Source organism: Microtus pennsylvanicus (genome assembly GCF_037038515.1).
Source record: "Microtus pennsylvanicus isolate mMicPen1 chromosome Y unlocalized genomic scaffold, mMicPen1.hap1 SUPER_Y_unloc_3, whole genome shotgun sequence".
NCBI lineage: Eukaryota > Metazoa > Chordata > Mammalia > Rodentia > Cricetidae > Microtus > Microtus pennsylvanicus.
Window position 1 is genome coordinate 10,695,103 of NW_027460881.1, and position 21,726 is coordinate 10,716,828.

The following is a 21,726-nucleotide window of genomic DNA, read 5'->3' on the forward strand; positions in this document are numbered from 1 at the left end:
ACAATGTAGAAATAGGTCGTTATGGCCTGCACCTCATTTGGGACCACGCCACTCCACTCTTCCTTAGAGCCTGGCATGATGTGGAGGTTGCCTTCCAGGTAGTCATCCAGGAGATGGTAAATGTACAAGACCGGATTTTTCTTGTAGGTAATATAAAACCAGGTCTTCATGATTGGCACCTCTTCTAGGACCATCCCGTTCCAGTCATTCTTAGAGCCATTTGTGCCCATGAATGTATGTTTCACTGCTCTGCCAACTATGGTGTTTGAGAGAAGAGTGTCTGTCACCTGAGGAAATGGCACATTATTAGGCAGGATCTTCAGGTTTAAAATCCTTTCATTACTATGAAGCTCCAAGCCATAGACACAATCAATCCCACCATATTTCAACAAATAGAGAGAGGGATATGTTGGCAGTTGATCTAGAATGATGGCTTTCCAATGGGTGACTGGTTCATTGGCTTCCTTCCAGCCATGAGAAATTCTGCGGCCAACAATATTCTCCAGGGCCTCAAAAGGCTTACTAAGTTTTTGCTTCTGGAGCGATGGCCCATTCTTCTTCTGGATATGTGGCATGCCACTCATACTAAGAGGCATTTTCATCATGGTGGGAGACTTTCTGAGATAGGCCACAGCACTCCTGTTCCACTGTCTCTTGGCTCTGTTTCTGTGCTTGGGCTTCATAGCTGCCAATCTCTGCATAGGAAGAACTCTTCCGTTTAAATCATACACAAAGTGGTTTCCTCCACCATAAGTTCCTGCAAGGATAAGAAGGTGAGGATGTGAGGTCAAGGCTCTTTTTAGGAATAACTTTGGAGCAAAGTGAAAAAGGCAGGGCTGAATAGATTTGGATACCTAAATGGAATATGTTCTTAAGAAATTAATAGGAAAATTATCAAACTCTTGTCTACAGCTCAGTATATGTGTATCAGAGACATATTCCTGCTGCAAAATGCAATTGGCCTCTACTGAGAAACCTACTTCCTGACTTACTATATCAATGAGAGAGGAAGCTATGCCTATACCTAAAGTGAGAAAGAAATATCTGAACAGATGGCAAAGAATTCAAAGAACAGCCACTCCTCTCCTTACCACTCAAGCTACTGTTTAGTTGGCTGATCTATAACCATCTGCCCAAGGTAATGGCACTCCAGTCCACTGGCTCTCTCTATTGTGTCTCCTGATACAGATCCAGATTGATTACATAAAGATATTCTGTATCTTCATTAGAGAAGTGAGTACTGTGAGTCAAACTGCCAAAAGAAAAAAACATTAATCTGTGCAAGAGCACCTATTAGAAATAATTATCTTTTAAAACACATATGGACAAAGAGGATCTTTGCCATTTAAGTGGACTGAGGAATTGGACATTTTTAGCAAAGATAGAGTGGAGAGAATACCTGACATTAACCGTCCCCCAGCTATCAAATATAGGAGGTGTTAACGACATAAATTTTCGACCCAGAGCAGATTTGAAAGAAACCTTTCTTTGACTACAGAGGTCCTAGTTGCTTCCTAAACATATTTAAAAAAAGAAAATATCTTGGCTCTCTAGATTCCAACTTCTGGAAATTCGGTTGAACAGTTGTGGAGCCCAAGAGCTGAACTGACCTCCTGAGCCACCGTGAAGATAGTAAGCCCACCTTCACAGAAGACTAGTGCTTCATGTGGAACAGAGTTGCCACCCCCAACCAAAGCTTTGTGACATCAACAAGGCTCTACTTATGTCATAAAACTCCTCCTAGCCAGGTTTCTTCCCTACTAACCCCCAGAAATATCCAGCCTACAGGACCTAAAATGTTGCTCATACAGCCCCATGAAGACCCAAAATAAATACCCCAATCTTCTTCCCAATTACTTAAGTCATATTTTCCAAGTAACTCAACCCCTTTATGTGTGATTTTTTTTTTTCTGTAAAATAATTATTGGTCTGAGTCAACAACTCACATGAATGTTTTTTTTCCTATCTCCAATGTCCTTATTGGTTATTTTCTATTGATTTTTCCATTACTTCATAATAATAATTATCAAACTTTCCACTTCTCTTCCTCCTCCCACATTCTTCTTGCTCCGCAAATAAACCTCTCCACTCAAACACCAGTCCAAATAGAGGGCAGGGTACTTTGAGCTGTGGGAAGTCCAAGCCCACCCTTCATCCATCCAGATTTAGCAAGGTATGCATCCACAAAAAATATGATCACAAAAAGCCAGTGTATGATATGCAGACAATTGCAAGTGCCATTATCTTTGGCTTCTCCGTCTGCCCCAATTGTCAGCCACATTCAGAGCTTCCGGTTTGATCCCATCTTCTTTCATACCCAGGTCACTGGATTAGTTGAAATCCCCTTAGTTCAGGCACAGTGTCTCATAGTGTGGACCAAGCCCTTATATTCCTGACATCCTTGCTCTTTTTCTCCATCCATCTGCTCTTCCACTGGAGCTTGGAAGCTCCATCTAGGTTTCTGATTTTGACCCTGACTTGATCTCCATCATTTGCCAAACAAAAGTTCCATGGTGGTTTTCAAGATAGTCAGTCATCCGTCTGACTATGGGACAAGGCACACATAGTTCCTAGGGACATGTCACAGTGCGGTCAACTTCTCCTCCCTGCTTAAGTACCTAGAGAGGGTCACCCTATGGCCTTCTGAGAACCACTCGAGAGATATCGTTCTTGGCATCCCCAGAATGGCCCCATAAATTGAGATATCATCAGTGTATGTGCATTAACTTGTGTGTGTTTGTGTATGTGTATTTAAATCACAATAACAAATGGATTGTAATATTGAAGTTTCTTCTCATCTTGAGAAGAATATTTGCTACAGAAACACTCTCACAGTAATAGTGAGAGTGTACACTATCTAAGAAAGGAGAAATAACTGGAAGAATCCCCCAGGAGTTAGGCTCAGTGTCCCAGGAATTACGCCCAAGGAAAGTCAATGAACTCAGTGATGGAAGATAAAACCCAGCCTAAATAAAACCCTAAATCATTTAGGTGGAACATGAGATCCTCTTACAACAGTTACAAGAGGTCTAAAATGCCTGGACTGGAACATAAGGGGAACACAATGACGTGGAGCTGAGAGTGCATGGCAAAACTTATTGGATCTGGCAAAAATTATGTAAGCATACCAAGGAAACCACCAGTGGGACAAAACCCTAAGAAATCTGTATGACAACATATCATGTTGAACCTAATGAGATTTATAGACAAAGGAAAGATCTTAATTATGTCACTGTCACACAGGTGATGATGAACCAGTCTCATCGTAAAGTGACTCCCTGCTGTGTTTAAGATAACCTGTCAATTCTGTCTAGTGAGTTACAAGGAAATTTGCATTAATTGCACAGATTAACTATCAGCATCATTTACTGCACAATCAAAGGCAAGGCAAAGAAATCATAGACATGTTGTTGAATGCTGATGATGTTATTGGGAGTTTTGATGGGTTTTTTTCTTAAAGGGAAATCATCGGTGACTCTCATGCATGAAGCAGATCCTTTCTCTGTGATGTTTCCTGAATAGCCACTGAGATACCAGCCCATTGAGTTGTAGTCTCTCTCTCTTTTAAAAAGCAACTTCTACCTTCAGCTTGATCTCTTGCTTGAGCTTCCCTTCCGGCTACTAGGCTCCTTTTCTGATCCTGCAGAGGGCTTTTGTAAGGGATTGTGATCTCTAAGTTTTTCCCCTTTCAAGAACTAATCATTCTATTAATCACAATTCTAAACTGCTGTGGGAGTTTGTTTGTGACTTATGCCTTCACATGTGATACAAGCGACCTGTGTGTATAGGGTCTTCTCTCTGTTCATGTGGGGAAGGCATGGCAGCAGGAGTAGATGGCTGCTCATTCTCTGTAAGGAAATCAGTAAACAGTGGGCACCAAGTACAAGGATGTCCTGAAATATTAAGTCTTGTCCTTTCAAGGCCCCAAAGCCTCCAGCTAGGTTCAGGGTCACGACAATCTCCAAAACCCACCGAGCATGAAGTATTCAGAACCAGAAGCCTGTGTGTGCCATATCACATAAATTCATCGTGAGTACACCAATCTGTTTTTTTTTTTATTCTAAATTATTTTGTCCCATCAGAACGATCTATATTACCAATTAACCAAATTTGCTGCATCTTTGGTGTCCTAGAATTGCTTTAAATTGTTGCTGGGACAGTCTTACAAACCTTCCTGTGCTGTTATGAGACCTTAAGGAGACAGCACTTATTTCAGAAATCAAAGGCAGTTGGATTCAATCCTATGGTTAGCTGTTAGCTAGACACTGGAAGGATGGATTTGACTAAGAAAGGGAGACAGCATACATGGAGGCAGGTAACCTTTCCTTTGCAAAATGACCCATTTTGAGGCCTTACTTCAGGCTCTTCTCTTCTCCTAATCTTGGTTTTTTTATTAGTTTAGGAGAAGAATTAAAACTCCATTTACAGTATCTGTGAACCCGAATGAGTTAAGTATGTGTGACCAACTTGATGTCTGCCTGTCTGTCAACAGGGCCAGAGTTCAGGGGCATCTGATGCATAGCACAGGAATGTCAGCCATCAATCTCTTGTCCACCTAACTCTACAGCATTAGAGTTGTCATGGTTGCTCATCTGATCTTCCTCATATGATCTCCATCCACAGAGATGTCAGAAAAATCCTCCCCTGAGAGTGCAAGTTCTTTACAAATGAAAGATTATACAACAGAAGACACATGGGAGATTTATATGGGCAAGCTGTTGAAAGGATAAAGTGACAGAAGAAGTTTATTGATTAATTAAAGAAAGAATCCGCTTCAGCTGATAGGTTAGAACATAGGTAGGTGGAGTAAACAAAATAGAATGCCGGGAGGAAGAGGTAGTGAGCTCAGAGAAGCCATGCTCCCCTCTCCCCGGCAGATGCCATAGCTCTGCTCTCTGAGGCAGATGTCGATGCAGCCAGCCACCATGTCAGACATGCTGAATTTTTCCTGGTAAGTGCACCTCATTATACTACACTGATTATTAGAAATGGGTTAAAATGCTGAATCTAATTGGCCAGCAGTGTTTAAAAGAATAAAGTTTTGGTGTATTTATTTCAGGCATAACCTTCATGCGGTCGTGGTGCTGGGGACACAGCCTCGCTGCTCAAATAACTACAGAATGGCTTGCAGCCTTGTGGACAACTGAATCCACTGAAAGCCTGAGAAATCTTGGGAAAGAGTAAAGCATGTTTTCTTGGTAGCAGCGATTTCTCGGTCTGCTCTGCTTGCTAGAAGAAAGCAAGGGCTCTCATCTAAAAGAGGCTTGCTGACTCAGCTTCAGCTGCAAAACCCTGCAGCCCTTAAGAGGTCCTGCCACAAAACATTTAAATGGTGTTGATAAAAGCCAACTGAATGCTTGTATGTTTTCAGCAGTAGCAGGAAAAAAACTCTGTTGTTTTAAAATGCCAGTGTTCTGGGCCATCCTGCCTGGGCAAACTCTGACTGTTTGAGGAAGGAGGGCCAGCTACAGAAAGAGGGCTTGCGTGTTGTCTGTTACAGCCTCTTTGATGGCAAGGACCTTGAAGCACTGTAGACTTGTGGCACTGAATGCGGCTCTGTTCGGTACCTCAGCCACAAGGTTGGAATGGCAGAAAGCTAAGGAATGGGCTACATCTGGCCAGCAAAGCCACGGCTTTAGTCCTACTGAGATTTCTTGGTAAATGAAAGACTCATGTGGTCAGAAAAACAGAGAGAGAAATAGAGTAAAGAGAGATTCAAAGACAAAGAAAATTTTTAAATGATTTACAGTGTGTTAAAAATATGTGCAGGCTAAAATTTGAAGTTCTTAAAGTTAAAAAAAGGAAGAGAGTTGTTGGGTGTGGTAGTACACACCTGTAAACCCAACACATGGGAGGCAGAGGGAGATTGACCTCTGTACCTTCAAGGTGAGGTAGCACACGCCTTTAATCCCAGTGCCTTGAAGGCAGAGACAAACAGATCTTTGTGAGTTCAATGTGTAGTAGCATACACCTTTAATCCCAATGCCTGAAAGGCAGAGAGAGGCAGATCTCTGAGACTTCAAGGACAGACAGGTATACAGAGTTATTCCAGGTCAAAGATACAGAGAACCTGTCTCAAAAGGCAAAAAATAAAAAGGAAAAATAAACAAAATAGAGGTTAAATTGAAGCGCACAAAGATGGAAAATTCACAGTGAATTTTGATATTGTATGCTATTATGCTCTTTTTGAATCATTTGAATTTTGAGGCAGTAGTAATAGCTGCTAAAAGATGTTTCTTTATAAAAGCTGCTGAAATAATCCAACATAGATATTTTGAAAATGCCTTGACTTTGAAATTTGGATCTAAGGACATGATGCTTTGGAAAGGAGTTTCTATTTTGTTTTCACAGAGGGTGATAGTCTGTGGATGCCTCTATCCTAATATGGTAGGATGGACCACGTCCTACTTAAAGGTTGCTGTGAACACCTTTACAAAATTGCTTCGCTCAACTGCCAACTGAGATAAATCAATAATGATGCCACCATTCAGCAGGAAGCATTTTGGAGAGAAAAAATTGCACCCACGTTCCCAATATGGCTTATAAATGTTCTTTTACATTTAAAGTGGGATGTGATATAGATATGAATATTTGCATTAGTATAGATTTTGCTTTACAGATAGAGATTTTAGGTCAATTTTGTTATATGTATATGCATTTTTGATCTCAATTAAGGTATTGTGATTGTGTAGTTCATTTAAAAATATAATGTATATAGGTTATTAATGGATAATCATTAATAATAGTCAAGTTTGTAGTCATGTTAGTTAGATTTTCTAGCTACATAGATATATATATTTTTCAGTCAGATAGGCATTATTCATATCTCTCTAGACTACAAAATAGGGTATTTAATGTTTTAGTACCTTAGGGTTTTTCATGACAGTGAGACACTCTACTCTTGGCAGCACATATCTACTTCAGGAAGAAGATGGGCATCAAAGAGGATCCTTATGGAGTTTGATAGCCATTTGGGGAAGAAACTGCTCTTGCCTGGATTGTTGCATAAACTGTACACAGAAAACACTCAGAGAGAGGTCTACTGAACTTGCCTAAAGGTGAGATGATCTTTTCGTGTTCCTGATTCAGGAAAGGGTCAGCAAAACATTCTTCAAGACAAGCAGATTGTGACTGCCTTTGACATTTCCTGCTTCATGGAAATGTCTGCTGGAAACTATGGGCCTGTAGGCTGAGGATGGAAACACCAAGGGTACAGAGGAACTTTGGGTGACTGTCCAGGCAGGGAGATGTCTCTGTCATTTCTAGAGTTTGAAAATGGCTTACTTTTTGTTTGCTTAGGTAATACTGTATTATTCTGGAGTCTCTGATGGAGTTGAAGAATAGAGAGATATTTATAGTTTTCCATTGTTATGATAAAAGATAAAATAGATATAAATATTGTAACTGTAATTCTTGCTTGATAACTGTTTTGTTATATGTAATTTTGCTATGTTAAAGTTAAAGATTCCGTTCTTGTTTAAACAGAAATAGGAGTAATGATGGAGTATAGGTCATTGGTTAATTAAATAAAGAAACTGTTTGGCCTGAAAGGGTAGAACATAGGTGGGTGGAATAAACATAAGAGAATGCTGGGAGGAATAGGAATTGAGCTTAGAGATGCCATGCACCTCTCCCATGGGCAGAAATGGTAGCTCTGCACTCTGAGGCAGATGGCGATACAGCCAGACACCAGGTCAGATATGCTAAATCTTTCCTTCTAAGTGCACCTCGTGCTGCAACATACATTATTAGACATGGGTTAAAGGGGGAAAATAATGGGGCAGGCAGTGTTGAAATGAATAGTTTTGTGTTGTTATTTCGGAGCATAACCTTACAAGGCGGCCCCATGGGGATGCAGCCCTGCTGCTCAAATTTCTACAATCAAGGGGGAAATGGAAGAAGGGAAGAAAGAAGAGAGAGAGACAAGGAAGAATGGATGAATTCAATCATTCCTTGGAAAAATGAGAGAACCAATGAATGAGGAGACCTAGTAGGAAAAAATGTGCTGCATTCCCTCAGAGAGTCAGGTCAAAATAAGGATTGACAAGGTTTTCCACTAAGGAGGAGGCTTATTCCATTTTACCTTCTTTGTGCTCCAGGCCCACCCACAAGAGTGATGATGAGGACAGGGAGAAGAAGAGGAGAGGGTGTACCAGAATTCCCTGGTACAATTTCTCACCCAAATTGTAGCCAAATCACCTGACCTGGGACAGCTGATCTACATGCTGGACCCTAACTCCCAGTTTGACAACTCTAACATTTTAACCAAGTTTGTGAAGATGAAGGAACCAAAAATAGCCCAGTTACAGGATGGCAGGTTCCTTACAGGATGGGAGTCAGACATCAGTACCATACTGGTATTTGGTGGTTTGATGGGTGTGTGGGGTCTTTGCCAGACTCCACCTAGCATCATGGATTCCCTACTTTACTGATATTATGGAGTTTGGTGCATTCATCATATGTGTGCATGTCACACACTAGTGGGCATCATATGTACATGTTTATCCTGTGTGTGGGTGAGTGTGTTCATGAGTTTTATAGCCCAAGTGAAGGGGTTAAATCTGCTCCCTTTAGAGGGTGGGGTTTGCCTCAGGCGAATCCCTGCCCATAAAAGGTGCGCGGAGAGGCGGCTCGCCCCTTTTTTGTTCCTCGCTACCTGTGCTATGCTGGAACTTTGGTTCAGTAAGTTTAACAATAAACTGGTAAATATTCTTTGATATCTGCATTGCCTTTATTTTGTGCGGGAACATCTGGCGCCTGCCCCGTGGGGTTTGCCGAGAACCGGCCCCGAATCGGAGTCTCTTGCACCCCTGGTCGCTGTGGCGGTCTCTCTGCGCGCGCACGGAAGAAGTTGAGATTCTGAGCAGTCTCTCTGGGCGCGCGCTGAAACAGCTGAGATTCTGAGCGACTCGATTTTCCCTGCTGCTTGTTAGAGTATCAAGCAGTGAGTTTGATATCGACAGAGCCTTTTTAACAGCGCCTAAGCCTCTGTTCCGAGCCGCCCTGGCCAGATTTCCCGTGCCCGCCCGCCGGCGCGCGCGCTGCCTGTGTCTGCTGCTCCCCCTCCCACCGCCGCCAGCGCTCAGGTCACGTGACAGCAGCCTGAGAGCCCCGGCAAAATATACTTATCAGCCTGGTGTCTGTTTCAATTTTGTTTTTGAGTCGTTTTATTTCAGATTTAGGACACGTGGATTCAACTGGACTCTTTTGCCACCACTGGCAGGAACCAGTTATTACAGGTAAGAGAACTTTTTCTTTTCTAAATAATGTCTGAGAACGTGACCGCAGCCTATTTCAATAGTTCTTTTGAGTGCACCATTTGGGAGATCTTACAAGAGGTGTCTACCACACCACATATATGGATATTCCTGGGATTCTTAATTTTCCTTAGCACTATTTGGTTTGATAATAGGAAAATGATCAAATCTCTTAAGGCAGAGGTTGAACGTTTGAAAACTATTGAGAGCGACAACAATCTTCTCAAGAATCAGTTTGAAGTTCTCCAGGAAGAAAACAAATCTTTGTTTAACATGACTTGGTTAACTGAGCAAAATCTAGAAAAAGTACAGGTTGATGTTAAGGAGAAATTCATTACTATGAAAGAAGGAACAGCTGAATTAGATCGTAAGTTTCAGCAGTCCCTTTCTGATGTTAAGGAGAAATTCATTACTATGGAAGAAGGAACAGCTGAATTAGATCGTAAGTTTCAGCAGTCCCTTTCTGATGTTAAGGAGAAATTCATTACTATGGAAGAAGGAACAGCTGAATTAGATCGTAAGTTTCAGCAGTCCCTTTCTGTAGGAACTGAAACGTTAACTGAGAGAATCAAAACTGCTGAATGTGACAATCGAATTTTGTCTAAAGCTTATGACAGATTGGCGGAAAGATTGTCAATACAAGAAGGCACAGTTTATGCCATAAAAATTATGTCCAAAGATGACAAGTTATCTCTACTGGACAAATTTCATACTCTAGAATCCTCAATGAAGGCTTTAGAACATAATTCTGGGCAGGAGATTCAGACATTACAAAAAGCAATGGTGAATAGAATTGAAAAGATTGAGGAATTTCTAAATTCTGATGAAGAAGAGCAAAGGGTAGAAAGGCAAATTTTAACTACATCTGTGGATAAATCCCTCCGGGAAAATTTTCACAAAGCTCTACCTACAGCTCTACATGCCTTTCCTGTAATAACAACAGAAAAGGTGGTTGGTTCCAGAAACCCTAGGGTCATCAAGGAAGATACATGGGAGCCTGTCCGTATGAATGATCTCAAAGAAATTAAACAGGCCATCATGTCTTTTGGGATGCACTCCCCTTTTGTTAAAGAGATGCTAAAATCTTGGGCCACAACAAGCAAAGCAACCCCCTTGGACTGGCTCCAGCTGAGCTCCGCGGTCCTTGAGAGTGGACCGCAATTAAAATGGAAATGCTTATTCAGGCAAGAGGCTAGACTTTTAGAACAGCAGGAAAAGGTGAAGGGAATTGACATTTCCCTAGATAAAATTCTAGGTGAAGGGCTCTTTTCAGACCCTCAGGAACAAGCTAATTTGGATGAAAACATACTCTCCATGTGTACTACAGCAGCCTTAAGGGCTTGGGACAGAGTACAAGACCCAGGACAGAGAATGGAATCATTTGTCACAGTTAAACAGGGTCAGAGAGAACCCTTTAGTGACTTTTTACAAGGATTAACTAAGGCTGTACAAATGGGGATACCTGACCCAGAAGCAAGACGTATAATAATTGAGTCTTTGGCTTACGAAAATGCTAATGTGGAATGCAAAAGGATCTTGAGGCCTTTAATGTTCAGATCAGCGTCCTTGGAAGAATGGGTCTTGCATACACTAGATGTTGACACATTTGACTATGGCACTGAAGCATGGGTAGAAGAAGCAATTTCCAATGGTAAAAGGAGACACCAGAATACCAAATGTTTTAATTGTGGCAAAATGGTCATATGAAAAGGAATTGTAAACAACGGGTTTTCAGAAATAATAATAATGCGTCTTCTAGAAATAACAGGAATAGAAGGAATCAGCCTTCAGGTTTATGTAGAAGATGTGGGAAGGGCAGACACTGGACGAATGAATGCAGGTCTACAAGAGATAGACAAGGCAACCTGATACAGATGGGAAACGTGAGAGGGGGGGCCTCTCAGGCCCCCATGGCAAACATGGTTCAGACATTCCCAGTTTCTGCAGAGAACATGCCTCGTCAGGACAATTAGAAAGCCACATGCCTACTGTTACAAGCAATAGTAATCAGAAAGATGAGTTACGTGTGTTTTGGCAAACTTCTATAAATGATCAAAGACCTAAGCTGAGAGTGTGTGTAAATGGCATTTTTATTACTGGCCTACTGGACACAGGTGCTGATGTAAGTATCATTACCCCCAGAATCTTGGCATCCATATTGGCCTCTTCAGAATGTAAATGTTCAGCTCCTGGGAATTGGAACCCTATCTCGAGTAAGGCAGAGCACGAGATGGGTTGAATGTATAGGGCCTGAGGGACAAATAGGAAAATTAAGGCCTTATGTAGCCAATATTGCAATGAATTTATGGGGTCGTGACCTATTACAACAATGGAATACTCAAATTAACATTCCTGCTACTTCTAGAGCCCATATTTCTGAAAGGAATATTAAAAGTTATTACAAAAGGACAAAACCGGCCATTAGGGCTGTGCAGGAACAAGCAATTGATGTCCCTTCAGAAATACCAACAGCCTTGCCTCTAAAATGGTTGACTGAGAAACCAATATGGACAAAGCAATGGCCTTTAGCTGAGGAAAAGCTACAGGCTTTAGAACAGCTGGTACAAGAGCAACTAGATGCTGGACATATAGAAGAATCTACCAGCCCTTGGAATTCTCCTGTATTTGTGGTTAAGAAAAAATCAGGTAAATGGAGAATGGTGACAGATCTCAGGGCCATCAACAAGGTTATTCAACCTATGGGCCCTCTGCAATCTGGAATTCCATTGCCCTCTTTATTACCAAAAGGATGGCCTCTCATAGTTATTGATTTAAAGGATTGTTTTTTCACTATACCTTTGCAAAAAGAAGATAGAGAAAAATTTGCCTTCACAGTGCCTACTTATAACAATTCTCAACCTTCGAGGAGGTACCACTGGACCGTCCTCCCCCAGGGTATGTTAAATAGCCCCTCCCTGTGCCAATATTTTGTGAACCAACCATTGCAAATAATACGCAAGAAATTTCCCAAATCTATTGTATACCATTACATGGACGACATATTGTTATCTGATTCAAACATAGATACCTTGAACAGACTGTTTGAAGAAATACAGATACTGTTACCTAAATGGGGATTGCAAATTGCTCCTGAAAAGATTCAGAAGGGAGATTCTGTTAATTATTTAGGTTATAGAATAGGTTTGCAAAAAATTAAGACACAGAAGGCACAAATTTGGAGAGATCGCTTACGGACTCTCAATGACTTTCAAAGACTGTTAGGAGACATTTCCAGTTTACGACCAACTATTGAGATAACACCTGATCTAATAATTCATTTGAACAAGACCTTGGATGGTGATAAAGATTTAAACAGTCCCAGAGAATTAACAGCTGAAGCAGAAAAGGAACTGACAAAATAAAGGCAATGCAGATATCAAAGAATATTTACCAGTTTATTGTTAAACTTACTGAACCAAAGTTCCAGCATAGCACAGGTAGCGAGGAACAAAAAAGGGGCGAGCCGCCTCTCCGCGCACCCTTTATTGGCAGGGATTCGCCTGAGGCAAACCCCGCCCTCTAAAGGGAGCTGATTTAACCCCTTCATCTCCCCCTTTTGTCTAAATAAGACACAACTAAACCAAATATAACTATAAGAATAATAACAAATGATAAATATAACAAACAATATTGAGAGCAAAAGTTTTGCTAAAGAGTAACTACAATTAAATAATCTTCAACTCCATCAAAGATCTGAGAAGGGAGTAAATATTACTTAACAAAAAAGAGATATCCAAAATGTGCAACAAATGACAGAGACAACTGACTGCCTGGGCAATCACCCAAAATCTCGTTTGCAATGTTGAGTCAACCAACTTTGGCTAAGGCCTAACATAACTGACATACCATTCTCAAATGCAAGGAACTTTCTTAGGATTATCCTACCCTGTCTTGGCAAGATAAGACAATCCTGTTTATATCTTAGTCAGTAGTTGAGGTATGGGTTTTTCTTAACCCAAAGGCCAGTTCTGCCAGGAAGACAAGCTCCCAGTGGAGTGTCTTTGGTGCTCAGCGTTCTCTCGGGAGTAGAGTGGTGTTGCCAGGAGTAAATTGTGTCTCGATGGCACAGAATTTTCGGTTAGATTAAAGGCCATTTTCTACAGTTCTTCAAGGAGGCTGAAGATTATACTATCTATACTGAAAATAATCTCTATGTATCTAAAAGACCTGATTAACCTAAAAATAATATGACAAACATGTAATTCTCAATACCTATCTAATTTGAAAACTAAGGGAATAAACAATTGTGCAATGTATGAAGACAATGATCTTCACCTGTAAACAATGTCATTACTTATCAAATGTAAACAATGTTATTACATAAATAGTACCAGAGGTAGAAATGTACATTGTGATATGATAGATGTATCCATACAATATAAGCATACTCTTATACCAAAATAGAGGTAGGAACACTCACATTCAATATTCAATATATCAATATACAAGAAACAGTACCAACATAATTTTCTAAAAACAGTAAGTCACAAATACCAATCATCCCATCAACCCAGTTAATCCCCCTTTTTTTTATCCCTAATTACATACAATATCTCCCCATCCCCTCACTCCTAAACCAACCACTAAAAGATGTCCCTAACCCTGTGGGCAAACTCTGTTGGGAGAGGGGACGTCGTCCTCTTAGATTGCTTCTAGCTGACATGGGGGCGACGTTCTTCTTAGGGGCCCCTGTGAAAGCAAATGATGGTAAAATTCCCAAATTAACCTTTGACTTAAGAAAATTATAACTAGTCTCTGTGTGTTTTGAGAAGGTCCGGCCAGAGCGTTGTCAAAAATGTGCATCATATGAAATTGTCTCTTGCAGTTGGTACCAAAAAACAGGTCTAAAATTAGTGCTTAAAAAAAAAATTCATGACGTCATAAAAACCAGATTGAGTTGATGTTGTGGGGCCCCATCTTCATCCTGGAAACTTCAAAAATTACTGTAGGAAAATATGTTGCTTGTTATGGGAAATTTAAACATTAACAACAAGGACTTATACTGACATATAAAGAAAGACACAGATGTGAGGGAAGGCAAAGAAAGTTTATCAAGTATAAAATTATTCTTATTCTGTCCCATTTCATGGCTCCTGACCTGAGACAGAAACTTTGAAATACCTCTTATCAACAGGCTTGGAATTGAAGAAGGACTGAGCCATAGTCCAACTCCAAAACCAGCTCTACACATTTATAAAGAAGTGTTCAATAAAACATATAAATATATATATATATATATGAAATCAATACTTACGATATGTATAGAATTTTATTGTTGATGTTTAATGGGTCGTAACTATTTTCCATCCATCAGTAATTAAATATTCAGGGTCCCTCAAATTCTTTGGAGATGAATATTTTCCTGTGGAGATAAGAAAAGAACCCTGCCCCCATCCTATTAGTAATCCTTACCATCTGTACGTCGGTCATCCTTGTGAATGAATTGTTATTTATCTTTTCCAAGTGACTTCCCTTCCTCAAACCGAACCTTTATTAATTTTGACGGTATCCATAATTTTTCCTCACCTGTGGAGATAAGAGCAAAACCCCTTCCCCAATGCAGCACATCTCCTGGCTTCCATTGTGAGGTCAGTACATCCTTGAAATAATCTGGTTGATTTAGTTCAGCAGACTTTTCCATTATCCAATGTCTTTCTGCAGCCGTCGTTCCCTTCTCATTAGCGTTGAGAAAATTCAAGGTTAACAAAGCATTATGTAACCTATTTCTAGGGGTGTTTTCCACTCCTTTCTGTTTGTTCAACATATCCTTTATAGTTCGATTTGATCTTTCTATGACTGCTTGACCTGTAGGATTGTATGGTATACCTGTAACATGCTTGATATTGTAATGATCAAAAAACCGTTTCATCTTCCTAGAGACATAAGCAGGACCATTATCTGTCTTTATTTGTGTAGGTATACCCATGATAGCCATGACTTCTAATAAATGAGTGATTACTGAATCAGCTTTTTCTGAACTTAAAGCAGTTGCCCACTGAAAGCCTGAAAAAGTGTCGATGGTGTGATGAACATACTTCAATTTGCCAAATTCTGCAAAGTGGAACACATCCATCTGCCAGATTTCATTTCTATGAGTGCCCTTTGGATTATCTCCTGCTGGCAGTGGCATTTGGTTATAGAAAGAGCAGGTAGGGCATTTCTTCACAATCTCCTTAGCTTGTTGCCATGTAATAGAAAACTCTTTCTTCAAAACTTTGCTATTAACATGATGTTTTTTATGAAATTCAGAGGCTTGAAGCACACTACCAATCTATAATTGAACAATTTCTGCATTACCTTGTGCTAGAGGACCTGGCAGACCCGTATGGGATCGGATGTGTGTTATGTACATAGGGCAAAGCCGGTTCCTTACAGGATGGGAGTCAGACATCAGTACCATACTGGTATTTGGCGGTTTGATGGGTGTGTGGGGTCTTTGCCAGACTCCACCTAGCATCATGGATTCCCTACTTTACTGATATTATGGAGTTCGGTGCATTCATCATATGTGTGCATGTCACACACTAGTGGGCATCATATGTACATGTTTATCCTGTGTGTGGGTGAGTGTGTTCATGAGTTTTATAGTCCAATACTACAGAACATGATCAATGAAAGGGAACACTGTTTTCCAGATATGGCAGGGCAATTATTTAAATGAACTGACAAGGGTTGGATGGCATGGATAAGACCTATGAGAGTTCAAGGCATACCGAATCCAGGCATGACAAAGTAGGTGGCAGACAGAATTCTGGCAAAACTAAGTAGGTAGCATGATGTCCAACTTACTGGAGAAGAGCAACTGAGCGGAGACACTTTTCACTAAGCAACATGCTCTAGTGGAGATCAAACATCCTTTGACTTACAGCCAGTGCAAATTAACCCTTTCATCAAATGAAATCTAATTTTCTCTGATTTTGAGTATACATTTGTGTCCCTTCCTGATTAATCTACTCTTTATCCTCTTAAGTCCCAATACCTCACGCTGATATCGGTCACATCTTTCCATTTGACATGGTTTTCCCTCAAGCTTCATACCGCCCCGAGATCATACAACTTTTTGTCCCCTCTCCACTGCTTCCTTGACAGCCATCTTGTCTTTTACCACAGCACGCATCCCCAGTCCTTTACTCTCCAAGGGGAAAAGACCATAAACCCTGCTTTGTTTTGAGGCATGTATTTCTGTGATGCCCCATCCACCAAACACAATCCATCATTGACCAAATAACACAACATGTTAACAAATTTTTATTCTTTGAGAAAGAATAATCCATTGGAAAAGATACCAGGATTCATAGAAGACCTGAGGTATCTCTGAAAAAACACATTCCCAAAGAGAGCATTAAGTCTGCCCCTCAAAATTTGAGAATTTCACTTTAACAGATCTTCACCAAATCATAGACATAGATATGGAAGTCATTATCAAACTTGATGAAATACACAGAAGGTTTGTTGGGAACTTGGCAAATAATTTTACCTATCTCTTGGGTTCAATCTTTTTTGTTGTACTGCACTGTTTTGCCCTCCAAGGAATCCCTGCCTAATTCCAAAGTCACCTCTACTGGAGGACATTCAGGCGTGATGTGGAGGTTGCCTTCAATGGAATCATCATGATGGTGGTGCCTTCAATGGAATCATCATGATGGTGGTAAAGTTACAGGACCGGATCATTCTCATTGACAATGTAGAAACAGGTCGTTATGGTCTGCACCTCATCTGGGACCACGCCACTCCACTCTTCCTTAGAGCCTGGCATGATGTGGAGGTTGCCTTCCAGGTAGTCATCCAGGAGGTGGTAAATGTACAAGACCGGATCTTTCTTGTAGGTAATATAAAACCAGGTCTTCATGATTGGCACCTCTTCTAGGACCATCCCGTTCCAGTCATTCTTAGAGCCATTTGTGCCCATGAATGTATGTTTCACTGCTCTGCCAACTATGGTGTTTGAGAGATGAGTGTCTGTCACCTGAGGAAATGGCACATTGTTAGGCAGGATCTTCAGGTTTAAAATCCTTTCATCACTATGAAGCTCCAAGCCATAGACACAATCAATCCCATCATATTTCAACAAATAGAGAGAGGGATATGTTGGCAGTTGATCTAGAATGATGGCTTTCCAATGGGTGACTGGTTCATTGGCTTCCTTCCAGCCATGAGAAATTCTGTGGCCAACAATATTCTCCAGGGCCTCAAAAGGCTTACTAAGTTTTTGCTTCTGGAGCGATGGCCCATTCTTCTTCTGGAGATGTGGCATGCAACTCATATTGAGAGGCATCTTCATCATGGCGGGAGACTTTCTGAGATAGGCCACAGCACTCCTGTTCCTCTGTCTCTTGGCTCTGTTTCTGTGCTTGGGCTTCATAGCTGCCAATCTCTGCATAGGAAGAACTCTTCAGTTTAAATCAGACACAAAGTGGTTTCCTCCACCATAAGTGCCTGCAAGGATAAGAAGGTGAGGATGTGAGGTCAAGGCTCTTTTTAGGAATAACTTTGGAGCAGGTGAAAAAGGCAGGGCTGAATAGATTTGGATACCTAAATGGAATATGTTCTTAAGAAATTAATAGGAAAATTATCAAACTCTTGTCTACAGCTCAGTATATGTGTATCAGAGACATATTCCTGCTGCAAAATGCAATTGACCTCTACTGAGAAACCTACTTCCTGACTTACTATATCAATGAGAGAGGAAGCTATGCCTATACCTAAAGTGAGAAAGAAATATCTGAACAGATGGCAAAGAATTCAAGAACAGCCACTTCTCTCCTTACCACTCAAGCTACTGGTTAGTTGGCTGATCTATAACCACCTGCCCAAGGTCATGGCACTCCAGTCCACTGGCTCTCTCTATTGTGTCTCCTGATCCAGATGCAGGTTGATTACATAAAGATATTCTGTATCTTCATTAGAGAAGTGAGTACTGTGAGTCAAACTGCCAAAAGAAAGAAACATTAATCTGTGCAACAGCACCTATTAGAAATAATTATCTTTAAAAACACATATGGACAAAGAGGATCTTTGCCATTTAAGTGGACGGAGGAATTGGACATATTTAGCAAAGATAGAGTGGAGAGAATACCTGACATTAACCGTCCCCCAGCTATCAAATATAGGAGCTGTTAACGACATAAATTTTGGACCCAGAGCAGATTTGAAAGAAACCTTTCTTTGACTACAGAGGTCCTAGTTGCTTCCTAAACATATTTACCAAAAGAAAATATCTTGGCTCTCTAGATTCCAACTTCTGGAAATTCGGTTGAACAGTTGTGGAGTCCAAGAGCTGAACTGACCTCCTCAGTAAAATAGTAAGCCACCTTCACAGAAGACTAGTGCTTCATGTGGAACAGAGTTGCCACCCCCAACCAAAGCTTTGTGACATCATCAAGGCTCTACTTATGTCATAAAACTCCTCCTAGCCAGGTTTCTTCCCTACTAACCCCCAGAAATATCCAGCACAAAGGTCCTAAAATGCTGCTCATACAGCCCCATGAAGACCCAAAATAAAAACGCCAATCTTCTTCCCAATTACTTGAGTCATATTTTCCAAGTAACTCAACCCCTTTATGTGTTTTTTTTTTTTTCTGTAAAATAATTTTTGGTCTGAGTCAACAACTCACATGAATGTTTTTTTTTCCTAACTCCAATGTCCTCATTGGTTATTTTCTATTGATTTTTCCATTACTTCATAATAATAATTATCAAACTTTCCACTTCTCTTCCTCCTCCCACATTCTTCTTGCTCCGCAAATAAACCTCTCCACTCAAACACCAGTCCAAATAGAGGGCAGGGTACTTTGAGCTGTGGGAAGTCCAAGCCCACCCTTCATCCATCCAGATTTAGCAAGGTATGCATCCACAAAAAATATGATCACAAAAAGCCAGTGTATGATATGCAGACAATTGCAAGTGCCATTATCTTTGGCTTCTCCGTCTGCCCCAATTGTCAGCCACATTCAGAGCTTCCAGTTTGATCCCATGTTCTTTCATTCCCAGGTCACTGGATTAGTTGAAATCCCCTTAGTTCAGGCACAGTGTCTCACAGTGTGGACCAAGCCCTTATATTCCTGACATCTTTGCGCTTTTTCTCCATGGATCTGCTCTTCCACTGGAGCTTGGAAGCTCCATCTAGTTTTCTGATTTTGACGCTGACTTGATCTCCATCATTGGCCAAACAAAAGTTCCATGGTGGTTTTCAAGATAGTCAGTCATCAGTCTGACTATGGGACAAGGCACACATAGTTTCTAGGGACATGTCACAGTGCGGTCACCTTCTCCTCCCTGCTTAAGTACCTAGAGAGGGTCACCCTATGGCCTTCTGAGAACCACTCGAGAGATATCGATCTTGGCATCCCCAGAATGGCCCCATAAATTGAGATATCATCAGTGTATGTGCATTAACTTGTGTGTGTTTGTGTGTGTGTATTTAAATCACAATAATAAATGGATTGTAATATTGAAGTTTCTTCTCATCTTGAGAAGAATATTTACTACAGAAACACTCTCAAAGTAATAGTGAGAGTGTACACTATCTAAGAAAGGAGAAATAACTGGAGGAATCCCCCAGGAGTTAGGCTCAGTGTCCCAGGAATTACGCCCAAGGAAAGTCAATGAACTCAGTGATGGAAGATAAAACCCAGCCTAAATAAAACCCTAAATCATTTAGGTGGAACATGAGATACTCTTACAACAGTTACAAGAGGTCTAAAATGCCTGGACTGGAACATAAGGGGAACACAATGACGTGGAGATGAGAGTGCATGGCAAAACTGATTGGATCTGGCAAAAATTATGTAAGCATACCAAGGAAACCACCAGTGGGACAAAACCCTAAGAAATCTGTATGACAACATATCATGTTGAACATAATGAGATTTATAGACAAAGGAAAGATCTTAATTATGTCACTGTCACACAGGTGATGATGAACCAGTCCCATCGTAGAGTGACTCCCTGCTGTGTTTAAGATAACCTGTCAATTCTGTCTAGTCAGTTACAAGGAAATTTGCATTAATTGCACAGATTAACTATCAGCATCATTTACTGCACAATCAAAGGCAAGGCAAAGAAATCATAGACATGTTGTTGAATGCTGATGATGTTATTGGGAGTTTTGATGGGTTTTTTTCTTAAAGGGAAATCATCGGTGACTCTCATGCATGAAGCAGATTCTTTCTCTGTGATGTTTCCTGAATAGCCACTGAGATACCAGCCCATTGAGTTGTGGTCTCTCTCTCTTTTAAAAAGCAACTTCTAACTTCAGCTTGATCTCTTGCTTGAGCTTCCCTTCTGGCTACTAGGCTCCTTTTCTGATCCTGCAGAGGGCAGCTTCCCTTCCGGCTACTAGGCTCCTTTTCTGATCCTGCAGAGAGCTTTTGTCAGGGATTGTGATCTCTAAGTTTTTCCCCTTTCAAGAACTAATCATTCTATTAATCACAATTCTAAACTGCTGTGGGAGTTTGTTTGTGACTTATGCCTTCACATGTGATACAAGCGACCTGTGTGTATAGGGTCTTCTCTCTGTTCATGTGGGGAAGGCATGGCAGCAGGAGTAGATGGCTGCTCATTCTCTGTAAGGAAATCAGTAAACAGTGGGCACCAAGTACAAGGATGTCCTGAAATATTAAGTCTTGTCCTTTCAAGGCCCCAAAGCCTCCAGCTAGGTTCAGGGTCACGACAATCTCCAAAACCCACCGAGCATGAAGTATTCAGAACCAGAAGCCTGTGTGTGCCATATCACATAAATTCATCGTGAGTACACCAAACTGTTTTTTTTTTTAATTCTAAATTATTTTGTCCCATCAGAACGATCTATATTACCAATTAACCAAATTTGCTGCATCTTTGGTGTCCTAGAATTGCTTTAAATTGTTGCTGGGACAGTCTTACAAACCTTCCTGTGCTGTTATGAGACCTTAAGGAGACAGCACTTATTTCAGAAATCAAAGGCAGTTGGATTCAATCCTATGGTTAGCTGTTAGCTAGACACTGGAAGGATGGATTTGACTAAGAAAGGGAGACAGCATACATGGAGGCAGGTAACCTTTCCTTTGCAAAATGACCCATTTTGAGGCCTTACTTCAGGCTCTTCTCTTCTCCTAATCTTGGTTTTTTTATTAGTTTAGGAGAAGAATTAAAACTCCATTTACAGTATCTGTGAACCCGAATGAGTTAAGTATGTGTGACCAACTTGATGTCTGCCTGTCTGTCAACAGGGCCAGAGTTCAGGGGCATCTGATGCATAGCACAGGGATGTCAGCCATCAATCTCTGGTCCACCTAACTCTACAGCATTAGAGTTGTCATGGTTGCTCATCTGATCTTCCTCATATGATCTCCATCCACAGAGATGTCAGAAAAATCCTCCCCTGAGAGTGCAAGTTCTTTACAAATGAAAGATTATACAACAGAAGACACATGGGAGATTTATATGGGCAAGCTGTTGAAAGGATAAAGTGACAGAAGAAGTTTATTGA